The sequence below is a fragment of the Mastomys coucha genome, unplaced genomic scaffold, assembly GCF_008632895.1.
Source record: "Mastomys coucha isolate ucsf_1 unplaced genomic scaffold, UCSF_Mcou_1 pScaffold13, whole genome shotgun sequence".
Taxonomy (NCBI): domain Eukaryota; kingdom Metazoa; phylum Chordata; class Mammalia; order Rodentia; family Muridae; genus Mastomys; species Mastomys coucha.
Window position 1 is genome coordinate 38,966,609 of NW_022196895.1, and position 13,071 is coordinate 38,979,679.

General features: G+C 41.5%; 1 protein-coding gene and 1 pseudogene across 3 annotated transcripts in view; both read right to left on the minus strand.

The window, feature by feature from the left end:
* LOC116087768 overlaps window positions 1-2,351 on the minus strand; it is a 38,306-nt pseudogene extending 35,955 nt beyond the window's left edge.
* Ppp2r2b (protein phosphatase 2 regulatory subunit Bbeta) overlaps window positions 1-13,071 on the minus strand; it is a 417,822-nt gene that overhangs the window by 295,695 nt on the left and 109,056 nt on the right. The gene's annotated exons all lie outside the window — the stretch shown is intronic.

Sequence of the window (13,071 nt, forward strand, 5' to 3'; positions counted from 1 at the left end):
ATGTGAGTCTTGTACATAATTCGTGACATAGAACCAGTATTTAAGTGAAAGTGAGTATTGGGGACTTTTGCTTTTGTTTTTTTGTTTTTTTCTATCTGAAACCACATGGAAAGGTTGTATTTTCTTCCTCTGTGTGAATTTTAAATTTTATGGAGTAACAAATTAGCCTGATGTTTGCTCCAATAACTAGTCACTTAGGTTTCAAACTCTTGGTGTGGGCTGTCTTTGATATATGCAGTAAGGCAGAGCAGAGCACAGATATATCCAGTGGGGGATAAGGAAATGTGCTCAAAGCGTCAACCACGGTATGTGCAGACAGGAGAAAACCATGTAGTATCTAGGTCTTTGGTGGAAATCATACTTTCTTGAGAGCCACTACTGGGCTCTTCAGGGAAGGCAGCAACAACGCACGAGGTTTCGCTCAGCAGCACTTTCCATCTGGCATAGTGGAGCATAGGAAGCTGCGTTTTGGTACATAACTGCATGTCTGTCAGTCTCTATCAGACCGATTTTACAGATGATAGCTGGTACATGTATGTAAGGAGAAAAGATGCTGGCTATACACAGAGAATCCCAGACCAGGAGGAAGCATCTACCAGCCTGTTCCCAGCCTTGGGCACTTTATGTGTGCATAGGAATGTATATATGTGTTTGTGTTTATGTGTACCTGTATGTAGGTATACATATATGTATATGTGTATGTATGTGTGTGTGCATGTATTTATGTATATGGGAGTGAGTAAATGTATTAGTTCTATCCATCCATCTTTTTTTTTTAAAATGGCCACATGCCCTTTCATTGTATTAGAAAGCTATTCTTGAGGCATAGTTTAGCAAATTTAAAGTAATTTATCCTTTGACCATAAAAACCTCTATGAAAAACATTTAAATGAAATCAAATATGTCCATGACTATTTCTGCAAACTAAACCATAGAAATCAGGTTTGGGTTTTTTTTTTTTGTTTGTTTGTTTGTTTGTTTTTGCGGGAGTGATACAGGGTACAATGTGCAAGCTATAGCCTATGTTTTTGAGGTTTCAAAAAAAAATCCAGAGAAACAAATTCAGAATGAATAGCATCCAAATACTTATTTACAGATCTAGCAACAGTGATTAATATTTCCAAACAACCTAGAATTTTCTATTTTAAAAAGCACACCTCATGGAGTGCTAATTAATAAAAGATGTCTTATTAATATCCATATAATAATTACCCAAACACAATTCCATCTGCTAAGTAGTCAGCAACAAGACAAATGACTGTGTTCAGTTAAACAGATTATCAAATGCCTTTGGGAATACAATCTAATAGCCCCAACTAAACCATGAATCAAATAGCCTCTCCTTTTGCCACGTGGGCATGCAGCAATGATACCATCTCCTGTGTGAGGGATGACAGAACAGAGGAGACACGTGGCATCTCCCTCTCTTTAGAGAACACGATCGTGCAAATGACGTGGCTCATGTATCTGTCTCTTACAACCTCTGTAGTGAAGCTTAAGATTTGGTTTCATAAAAAAGATACAAGAAAAAAGGCCCCAAAGATGTCACTTCCAGTTAACCACTATCCTATCTGCAGCATTCAGTGAAGTTTCTCAGCGCTAATACAGAGAAGGGATTTCATCTTCCTGAGGCTATGTCGTCATTTCAATTCTGCCTCTCTGGTGACATTCATTACCCACCTGTCACACAGCTTGTGACAGGCACCTTAAGAACAGAGACTACCTCTTTTGAGCCTCTTAGAGTTAACAACAACCCTAACAATGACAACAAACTGTGCCTAAGAATCATTTCTAGTGACGTTAAGTCTCTTGGATGTGTGCTTTAATTTACTCAGCTGCTAATTCTTTAAAATGTGTCACTTCTTTTTCACAAACAGTGCATCCTCATGTTCTGTATGACACGTTGGTGTGGATGAATGACAAAGCTTGCATTTGTTTGTTCCTAGATTTGGAAGCATCTCAGCCTATGCGCTCAAACACTATGCTGACTTGCACCTGCTCCAAGCAATGCCTATGTAAGGGCTAAGTAGGTTGCACCCTCGTCCATATTTCTGCCTGCATGTTTGTTCTTCACACGATGTCAAAGGCTATCATTTGCACTGTGAGTATTGGTTCTCCAAAAGTGTCTGGGAAAGTTCCTCTTACCTTTTTGCCATCCTGTTTAACATAAACATCTCTCCGGGGATTTCAGTATCTGTCAGAATGATACTCACAATCGGCCTTTTCTCCCCCCCTGTTCTTCTGGAGTTACTCACATGTTGGGCTGCCAACTAGGTCTTAAGAGGCATCCCAGTGTTCTTGGCACTCCCTCCCAAACTCCCTTCAGCATCCTGGGGCTCTCCAGCCTGACAGGGCAGGAGCTTAGGGCCTAATTGCCACTGACTTCACAATAGTCAATGTTTCCTGTTGATGGGATAATGGGCTTTTGCTAGTTTAATCCCCTCAGCACACAGAAAAAACATTCTTTCATCCGGATAGTAACATCTCTGCCATGCATCCCACATACTTAGAGGCCATACACTTTACTCTTAGCTCTAGAATAGCACCAGTAAGCACGTGCTCAGTTCAAATGGATGACTCTCTTCTGACCAATGAGAGACGAGGTGCTTCTTGCCTTAGAAATCCAGCAGCAGACCTTCTTTTTACTCATCACCAAGCAGTCATGTGGACAAGTGAAGATCCATAAGGTTCATGAATCACTTTGGAACCCTAAAAGAATCCAACTTTCAGAATAAGAAAGATAAAGAGCTAAGGACAAAATTGGAAAGGAATGGGTTTGGATGATGAACGAAACCACTTAAGTTTAGTGCCAAAGCCTGGACTGCATCTAGGTTTTTTTTCAGAAGGTGAGAGTTGTGATTCTTTCTCTTGATCAAGATGGTCTTGAGATCAGAATTTTTTTCCTCTGACATTGATACTAGAATATTTTTAGGAAACATAATTTAATAAACAAACATGGCGGCTCAGGCTGTTTCCTGCTCATTGTCATATCCGTCCTCCACTACCACAGGAAATACAAGTCTCACAGTAGTCTGCAGGACTAGAAGTACTCAGCTGGGAAAGCCCTGGTAGAACTGATTGTGTTTTAGGTATGGTCATACAGTGCCCTCGTGTATGTGGACGACAGGGAAGCCTCCTCACTGCTTTGTCTATGGTTGTCACAAAGCCTGATTGTGAAGACATGATGAGATCACTGCCATGGGACCAGAAGTCACAGTACACTCACAAAGGGCCCAGCCCAGCCCAGCCCAGCCCAGCCCAGCAAAACCCATATGGCCCCTTGCAAGGTGTCATTTATACTAAAGGTTTCCAAAATGGACTGATAATTACTAGCTCCTTAGAAAGGAGTGTTCTCACAACCTTACATAGGATATCTCCATCAAATCCCTCAACTTAGAGCTCAGAGATCCCTGAAAAAGAAGAACAGGAGAAGGAGGAGGAGGAGGAGGAGGAGAAAGAGGAGGAGGGGGAAGAGGAGGAGGAGGAGGGGGAAGAAGAAAAGGAAAGGAGGAGGAGGAGGAGGAAGAGGAGGAGGAGGAAGAGGAGGAGGAGGAGGAGGAAGAGGAAGAGGAGGAGGGGAAGAGGAGGAAAAGGAAAGGAGGAGGAGGAGAAGGAGGAAGAGGAGGAGGGGGAAGAGGAAGAGGAGGAGGAGGAGGAAAAGGAAAGGAGGAGGAGGAGGAAAAGGAGGAAAAGGAAAGGAAGAGGAGGAGGAGGAAGAGGAGGAGGAGGGGGAGGAGGAAGGAGGAGGAGGAGGAGGGGGAAGAGGAGGAGGGGGAGGAGGAAGGAGGAGGAGGAGAAGTGTGAGACAAACCACCAAGAAAGAAGGCTCTCCACAGCAACATAAGCAAAGCTCATATGATTTAGAGAGACAGTAACCTCATGTACAGGACCCATATAGAATCTTTGTAACAACATAGTTCTCTTTTCTCCTTTGTGTTATTACTATTATATACCTAACAACATGGTATTAAAACAGTTCTCATGTAAGCCTATATTTTAAAGAAACCAGGGGTAATGTTATAAATGTATCGATGGGCTCGTATTTATCAAGCAAAGCCTTCCTTTCTTCCTGTGGTTCCACGTCACCTTCTGGTGCCACATGTGCAGAAAGAATCTCCACCCTTCATTCATTCCTGTCAGGCACGTCTGCTAGTCACTCATATGCTCAGTGTCTGTTGATCTGTGAACATCTTTGTTTTGCTCACATCTTTTGTTTGTTTGTTTGTTTGTTGAGACAGGGTTTCTCTGTGTAGCCCTGGCTGTCCTGGAACTCACTCTGTAGACCAGGCTGGCCTCGAACTCAGAAATCCGCCTGCCTCTGCCTCCCAAGGGCTGGGATTAAAGGAGTGCGCCACCACTGCCCGGCTGCTTACATCTTTTAAGAACAGTTCTGTTTGACACAGAATTCTTGTTTCACAGTATTTTCTTCTTATATCTCAGGTATGTCACTCTTCTGCCTTCTGCCACCAGTGGCTTCTGATGAAAACACAGCTGGGCTGTATCATTGCTCACCTCTACAATGAGTCACCTTTCTCCTGCTGTCCTTAAGGAATTTCTTTTGGGATTTGGCTCTTATCTGTTTGGCCATGATAACCAAGAGGTGGCCTATTAGTATTTAAACTAATTTTGTTTCTTTCAGATACATGGCTGCGTAAGTTACTTTAGTAAAAAACAAAACAAAACAAACAAACAAAAAAAAAAACCCAAAAAAACCCCAAAAACAAATATGGAAAGTTTTATATCAATTGTTTTCCTGTTCCATCTCCCATCCTTACATTCCCCTTTTTGTGGGCTTGGTTTCATTATGTAACCTGATTAGAACACATTTTGTAGGTCATACTGGCCTCCAACTCACAGCAATCCTCCTGCTTCTGCCTCCCAAGTGTTAGGATTACATATGTACACTACCATATCTGGCTTTCAGTGACCTTTTCTCTCCTGTGAGACTCTTATTTCATGATTGCTAATCTTCTGTCCCTGTCCAAAATAGGCAGTTTCCCTCTTGTGTTGCTGTTTTCCATCTATTATACCCTTTGTAGTGCTGGATTTGTGGAAAGGTATTATGTAAATTTCTTTTTGTCATGGAATATCTCGGTTTCTCCATCTATGGTAATTGAGAGGTTTGCTGGGTATAGTAGCCTGGGCTAGCATTTGTGTTCTCTTAGGGTCTATATAACATCTGACCAGGATCTTCTAGCTTTCATAGTCTCTGGTGAGAGGTCCCTTCTGATAGGTCTGCCTTTAAATGTTACTTGACTTTTTTCCCTTATTGCTTTTAATATTCTTTGTTTTGTCCATTTGGTGTTTTGACTATTATGTGACAGGCAGAATTTCTTTTCTAGCCCAATCTATTTGGAGTTCTGCAGGCTTCTTGTATGTTTATGTGTATCTTTTTCTTTAGGTTAGGGAAGTTTTCTTCTATAATTTTGTTGAAGATATTTACTGGTCCATTACATTGGGAATCTTTACTCTCTTCTATACCTATTATCCTTAGGTTTGGTCTTCTCATTGTGTCCTGCATTTCCTGGATGTTTTGGGTTAGGAGCTTTTTTGTATTTTGCATTTTCTTTGACTGTTGTGTCAATGTTTTCTATGGTATCTTTTGCACCTGAGATTCTCTCTTCTATCTCTCGTGTTCTGTTGGTGATGGTTGCATCTATGACTCCTAATCTCCTTCCTACGTTTTCTATCTCTAGGGTTGTCTCCCTTTGTGATTTCTTTATTGTTTCTATTTCCAATTTTAGATCCTGGAAGGTTTTATCAATTCCTTCATCTGTTTGGTTGTGTTTTCCTGTAATTTTTTAAAGTAATTTTTGTGTTACTCTTTAAGGGCTTCTAGCTATTTACCTGTGTTCTCATGTATGTCTTTAAGGGAGTTATTTATGTCCTTCTTAAGGTTCTCTATCATCATCATCATCATCATCATCATCATCATCATCATCATCATCATCATCATCATCATCATCATGAGATGTCATTTTAAATCAGAGTCTTGTTTTTCTGGTATGTTGGGGTATCCAGAGCTCACTGTGGTGGGAGAACTGGTTTCTGATGATACCAAGTAGTCTTGGTTTCTCTTGTTTATGTTCTTGCCCTTGCCTCTCGACATCTGGTTATCTCTGATGTTAGCTGGTCTTGCAGTCTCTGACTGTGGCTTGTCCCTCCTGCAAGCCTGTGTGTCCATACTCCAAGGAGACCAGTTCTCTCTGGGAGGAATTTGGGTATGGAGAGCTGTGGCACAGGGTCAGCTCTGGGTGCAAATGGAAACCAGAAAGATCTTGTCCCTGGCTGTTCCTTGGTTCCTGTGTCCTGATGGCTCTGGGCGGGTCCCTCTTAGGCCAGGAATTTGAACAGAAGTGGTAGTCTTACCTGTGCTCACAGGTGTGTCCAGCACTTCTGGGAGACCAGCTTTCTCTGGGAGGAATTTGGGTGTGGAGAGCTTTGGCACAGGATCAGCTCTGGATGCAGACAGAAACTGGAGGATCCTCTCCCAGGCTGCTCGGTTCCTGTGTCCTGATGTCTCTGGCAGGATCCCTCTGAGCAGAAGTGGTGGTCTTACCTGTGCTCACAGGCTTGTCAGCACTCCTGGGAGACCAGCTATCTCCTGACTGGAAGGCCCAGTGGATTTTCTTGCAGCCATTGTGTCATCTGCTACCAGACATTCCACTTGCCACCTCTCAGTCTTCCTCAGGCCATTATTTCAGACCTCTATCTGCCAATCTCCTGTTATACCACTTTCCTTGAATTCTTTCAGGTACTTTAGTTTTTAAAACATATTCATAATAAGTGCTTTGAAGTCTTTGTCTGCCTACTACCTTACCTTGTAACACCAGATCATTGTGATTGCTCATTTCTTTTCTTGACTGTGAGCCACACTTGCTTGGCATGTTTCAGTATATTATTTTTGAAATGGGACTTTGCTGATCATGTTTTGTAGCTATTCCGAGTTCTGATATGCTTTCCTTTGGTGACCACTGTTGTTTATGTTTATAGCTCTCCCCCTAGCCTAAACCTCTTCTGTCAATGACTATATATCAGCTGTGTTGTAAAACCTGAACCACCAAGACCTCCATTCCTTGAAGTAGGCTCTCTTGGAAGCACAGATTCAAATTCAGGCTGTTTTAAAATCTTGTTCAGTTTCTTGTTCCTGTTGGATTCTTTTAAGCCTGATATGTACATGATATTAACCTTAGGTTTGCTTTCTCATACATAGTCTCCATGTGTACAGCTTCAGTCAGCAAGACAGTTCCCAGATATAACTATGACCTCTCCATAGGGTAGCCATTGGCCTTCTCAACCCAGCCTTTTCTAGGGCCATCATTTCTGTAGTGACTGTACATTGTAAGGTCTCCAAATACACTAGTCCCTGTTACATAAAAACTCTTGGTCAATATAACTTGCCCTACTTTCGTAGAACCTACAAGCTGAATTGAAACAGGCCAGAATATCTCAAATTCTTACTATTCCTATATGAAGCTCAGTGTGCTATCTCTCTCTCACTTCTTCTCCCTTTCCCTTCTCCCTCACACATGCACATATACACATATCTATCTATCTATCTATCTATCTATCTATCTATCTATCTATCTATCTATCTATCTATTATCTATTTATTTATCTATTTAAGATAGTGTGGTGGTTTGAATAAGAATGGCTCCTATTGTGATCCCCAGTTGGTTGGGGACTCTTCGGGAAGGATTAGGAGGCATGGCTTTGTTCAAAGAAGTATGGCATTGGGGACAGCCTTTGAAGTTTCAAAAGACTCATGCCGTTCCAGGTGTGTGCTCTCTGTTTCCTGTGTCTGGTCTGACATGTGAGATCTCAGCTGTTCCTGCCACCATGTCTTTGCACAACTATTATGGATGCTAGCCCTCTACCATAAGCCCAAATTAAACAGCTTCTTTAAAAGTTGTCTCAGCCGTGGTATCTTATCACAGCAACAGAAAGGTAACCAAGACAGATTAGGGTCTTGCTAGGTAGTCCCAGCTGGCCTAGAATTTGCTATCTTCTTGTGTCAGATTCTTAAAAGGTTGGCATTAAAGGTGTGTGTCCTCACATCTGAGTGATCCCAGTAGTTTAAAAGGGAGAAATAGTTCTCAGACTATTTATATATTGGATGATTTTTCAAAGCATGAAACAGTTGCGAATGACAGTGTTTTCTAGTTTTCAAGCTTCATTTTGGGAAGAGAATTTAGTCTATCTCCTGATAGGGCAATAGCTAAAAGTCCTAGGCTCTATCTTGGATTTTGATATTGCCCATTATCTTTAGTCTTCTCTCATAGATGCTCTTTCAGATGTTCCAGCAAATGCTTTCTGGCAATAAAATTTCTCTTATGCATGTGAGATAACTTGAACAACAAATGCTACTTCTATAATGAGCCTGGCCAACAGGCATGCACTAAGCTTAACATCCAATGAACACCCTAAATACCTTGCAGAGCCTTCGTACTGTCAAGCCTTTCTTCTAGGCTTGGAATAGCAGAGAATTACAGAGAGCCCACATTACTCTAGAACTTTGTAGACTTCAGTAATCAATTTTGACCTTTCTACTTAGTCTGGACTTATCCTAAGTGTTGCATAGTTGAGTAGATAGGATCTCTTCCCCATGCCTTCATGGCTCCAGAAGTAGAAGTTAAAATTCTTTATAGTGTCTTCTGTGCATCCACACAGCAGCCAAGGCTTTGGGTAAGTTTTGTCTTGTTTTACTTGGGCACCAGGCACAACAACTTTGATTTACTTTTCTCTTGTGTATCTGTTTCTATTCCTGTGATCATTTCCAAGTAGATTTTCATGATTTTAAAATCACACCCACGTATTAGCTTTTCCCAGATTTATATTTTTAAGTCAGATAACAATTGCCAAAATTACTTTAAGGGAAACACACTTTGAGGAAATGTGAAGGAAAAAAATCATAGTTAAAAAGGAAGGAGCAAAAGGATGAAGAAGAAAGGAAAGAAGGAAGGAAAGAAGAAAGGAAGGAAGGAAGGAAGAAAGGAAGGAAGGAAAAAAGGAAGAAAGGAAGGAATGAATAAATGAAGGAAGGAAGGAAGGAAGGAAGGAATTTTTGCTAGGAATTAATTGTTGGATATTTTATCTCAAACTTGGTGTTTCATGTAGTATGTTGATTCATGCAGTTTTTAAGTTGTGGCAAATAGCAAAGTTAATTAAAAATTGTTTTTAACATAAGCTCAAGAATTAAAAAAAATAATCTAATGTGTAAAGAAAGTGAGTTGCAGATGCAGGGTATGGTCCTGGGAAGAGATGTACCTGGGTTTATATTTGTCTTTGCCTTTTCCGGCAGTTATTTCATGTCTCTGAACTTCAGCTCCTGTATTTGTCACGTGGGAATCACATCTATATCACAGTCCTACACTAGGACTAACCAAGATAAATAGTCAGGATCGAATCCAGTAAGTGCTCCCATCAGTTTTGTTACATTAAACACCTATTTGTATGCCGAGTATTAGATACTGGGGATACGGACTGGAAGGTGGTTCTTTGCCTCATGAAATTGGCATTCTATAGGCAGGAGGCAGATTAGAAACATATAAACCAATAGATGAACAGTTTCTGATTAGTCACACTATTATGAAGAACATAAATCAGGGTTATGTCTTCAAAGAAAAGAACAAGAGCTACTTCGGGCTGGATATCCCAGAAGGCTTCCACAGCAAAGGATTCTGGCAAAGACGGAGAGCTGAATTGTGAGGAGCCAGCCAAGCAAGTGACCATGGAGGAATGGAAAGGAATGAAATGTCAGCAGAAAAAAAAAATAGTTTTCACTTTTTCAGGATGAAGGGAGAATCTGTGTGACAGGCTAAGGATACTATAGGTCACCAAATAGCATCTTTCTAGCTATATAGAAACCAGCATGTCTGGGTCTTTGTTTGTGGGAGGAGCACACAATTCATACTCTTTCTAGTGGGACAGAGAAGGAGAAGGGCTATGAAGAAGATTGAGCAAACTAGCACCATCTTGGGACCCCGAGAGAATTAGCCAACCTTCTTGAACAGGTTTCCTAAGTCAAGGTAAGGATCTTTGCTCTGCCCTGCTCACAAAGACACCGATACAAAATGAATGTAAGCTATCAACCCAGAGGATAAGGGTGGAAGAGTTGAAATTACAGAAGTAGGGCCATACCTGGCTCTTGTCATTGCTCTATTTCCTGGCCTCTGTTGTAATGCTCTAATTCATGTAAAGCCTGTGCTTATTTCTTTTTGCTGGCTTGTAAGTCTAAAACAATTCTTCTCTGTTCTTCTATTGTTCTTCCTATTGTTCTTTTGATGAAGGCTAGAGATCAATCTCTTGGGTGTAACTAAACATCAAGAAAATGCTGATCAAATGCCACACGTCATTCCCTTTTAACTCAGAAAAAGCTGTTTCTCACCCACACCATAATTAAGCCGTTTTCCAGAAATAAAGCCTTTCCTGTGCCCAGTGAATGCAAATCCTCACTGGTACTCATTTGGCCTTGCCAGAGTAGCCTAGAAATTCTGTCCGCTATTATTCCAAGGATCGTTTTTTGTTTTGTTTTGTTTTGTTTTGTTTTGTTTTTTTAGTGCTTTTCTCAATGACTAGAGATCAAAGGGGACAGCGATATCTCTGTAACCCAAACCAGAACCTTCTGAAATAACGCGGTGGCATGTAACAACAGGATGGAAATGTTTTATGTGGGCATGCTTTTGTTTCCGATCTTCATGTTTTTCAGTGCACACTCAACCCGCTTGTTACTCTCCTGCCACACAATGGGAAGTGGAGGTAAGAAGATGGGAGATCTCCCTGAAGCTTTGAAGAAAAATTTCTTAAGAATATATAACAAACCTTAGAGCTGTCCAGAAGTCATAGTCCTCCTTAATAACCTCTCTCTTTTTAGAAGAGCTTGGCTCTCTGTCTCTGTCTCTGTCTCTCTGTCTCTGTCTCTCTGTTTCTGTCTCTGTCTCTGTCTCTGTCTCTCTGTCTCTCTGTCTCTCTGTCTCTCTGTCTCTCTCTCTCTCTCTCTCTCTGTGTGTGTGTGTACCACTTGCAGGGTTCAAAGGACAACTAGCAGTACTCCATTGTCTCCTTCCACCATGCGATCTTAGAGATTAAACTCAGATAATCAAGTTTGGCAGTAGCATAGGCACCTTCACCTTTACCTGCTGAGCCATCTCATAGTCTCTCTAAATGGGCAAAACTTTCTCAGTTGACTTAGGCTTGACCAGAGGCAGTACTAATCAAAGAGTTAAAGACTATTCTGCTCAATTGTTTCAAGAAGGGTTTACTTTAAAATTTCCTTCTCTCTCAGATGGTCCTCTTTTGTAGCTTTTCATTATCTTCCAGGAAGTACCAGAAGCCTTGAGGAGGGAATCCAGGTCAATTCGACTCTCTTATCAATAGGTGCAATTAAACACTAGGTAAGTGACTGAAAGAAATGCAACTGTCCAAAGTGAGCCTGAGTTTATGGCTATGAGTTTTAGCCATGCCTTAGCTTGGTCCTCTTTCCACCAGACAACAGCATTATGTAATTGAGAAACCTATCATGGTTATCTTAGTCACTGACTAATGAAGAAGGTAGTTCCTTAAGTCTTTGGTGTGGATTGTTGTTTAGAAGAGAATTGTGAGTAGAGATGGGTGTGTATGTATACTGGTGTGTGAGTGTAGTGGTTGAGCCAATCTCCTTTCTCCAGCCTTGAAGCTCATCCAGATCTGGTTGTCTGGAGAATTCCCTGTCATTCGTCCTTAGGCTTCAAGGGAGCTTCACACTCTGAATCTCCCTTACTCTGAATCTACAGCTATGTCTGTTCTAAGTCGTTTGGAAAGGCTCAATCCGTCTATTTAAGTAACTGTTCAAACCACATCACTTTTTTCTGTTCCTCCTTGTGTTCGTTCAAATCCATCTCCAGTGAGTTGGGATTTCCATCCCAAACTCATCTGGGTACTAGAGCTATCAGCATATCCCCCTGTAAGCCACCTATCCTCATTTTAAGAGATAAATTGAAATGCCTAAGATAGCAAACCTTTGGACAATAGGCGCCATAGAGAGCCTCAAGAGGCCAGCAGTCCAGGGGCTGAATCCTCTCCTCCCCATTGTGCACTGCTTCGTGGACACATTTATGAGTGTGATCGACAAGGTCACAGAACAGTGAGGAGAGGGAAACAAGTCACCTAGCATCTGCCAAGAGATGTCTCACAGGGAGGTTTCATCCCCTCAAGGAGGAGCAGGTAAAACAATATCTCTCATGGCTACTCCAGTTGCTGGTGTCTTAAAGAGCTCTTAGGAATCAGAGGGAGAGCTGGAAGCAGTGTGTCTACCTACAGCTGCATTAAGTGTACCAAAATATCCCACATGGGAATTTCGAGTGTATGCTGTCTTAATTACAGTTGGTCATATTCTGCCTTGGAACTGTAACTAGCTCAGCCTTGGCTTTGAGAAATTCTGCAGGATTTTTTTTTCCCCCTTTGCTTTAGCAGCTGAGATTTGAAGTAAAAAGGATTGGAAGATAATCCCATGTGTTTCCAGTTGGATGAACTGTTTGCTTGTAAAGTTATTTTTTAAAGGATGTTTTTTTCAGTTAACATATTAGATCCTTGAGGAGTAGCCTGGATAATGCCCAAGTTGCTCTCGGTTAAGAAGAGTAGCATGAAGTCTGTATCCAGGGACCCCAGTTCTCTGGTTAGAAAGCAGGTCCACACTGCACCTTAATTATTTCTTTGAGGAAAAAGATATTTAAAGTGACTTTGAGATTTCTCCCCACTTTTCCAACATGCATTAATGTGGCCTTGGCCCATTTGGAGGAACAACAATATGAACTAACTAGTACCCTCAGAGCTCCCAGGGACTAAACCACCAACCAAAGAGTACACATGGTGGAACTCAGGGCTCCAGCTGGACATGTAGCAGAGTCATCAAGGCCCTTGGCCCTGTGAAGGCTCTATGCCCCAGTGTAGGGGAATGCCAGGGCCAGGAAGTGGGAAAAAGTGGGTTGGTGAACAGGGGGAGAGGGAAGGGAATAGGTTTTTTTTTTTTTTTTTTTTTTGTTGTTGTTGTTGTTGTTGTTGTTGTTGTTTCTTTTCAGAGGGGAAACCACCGGG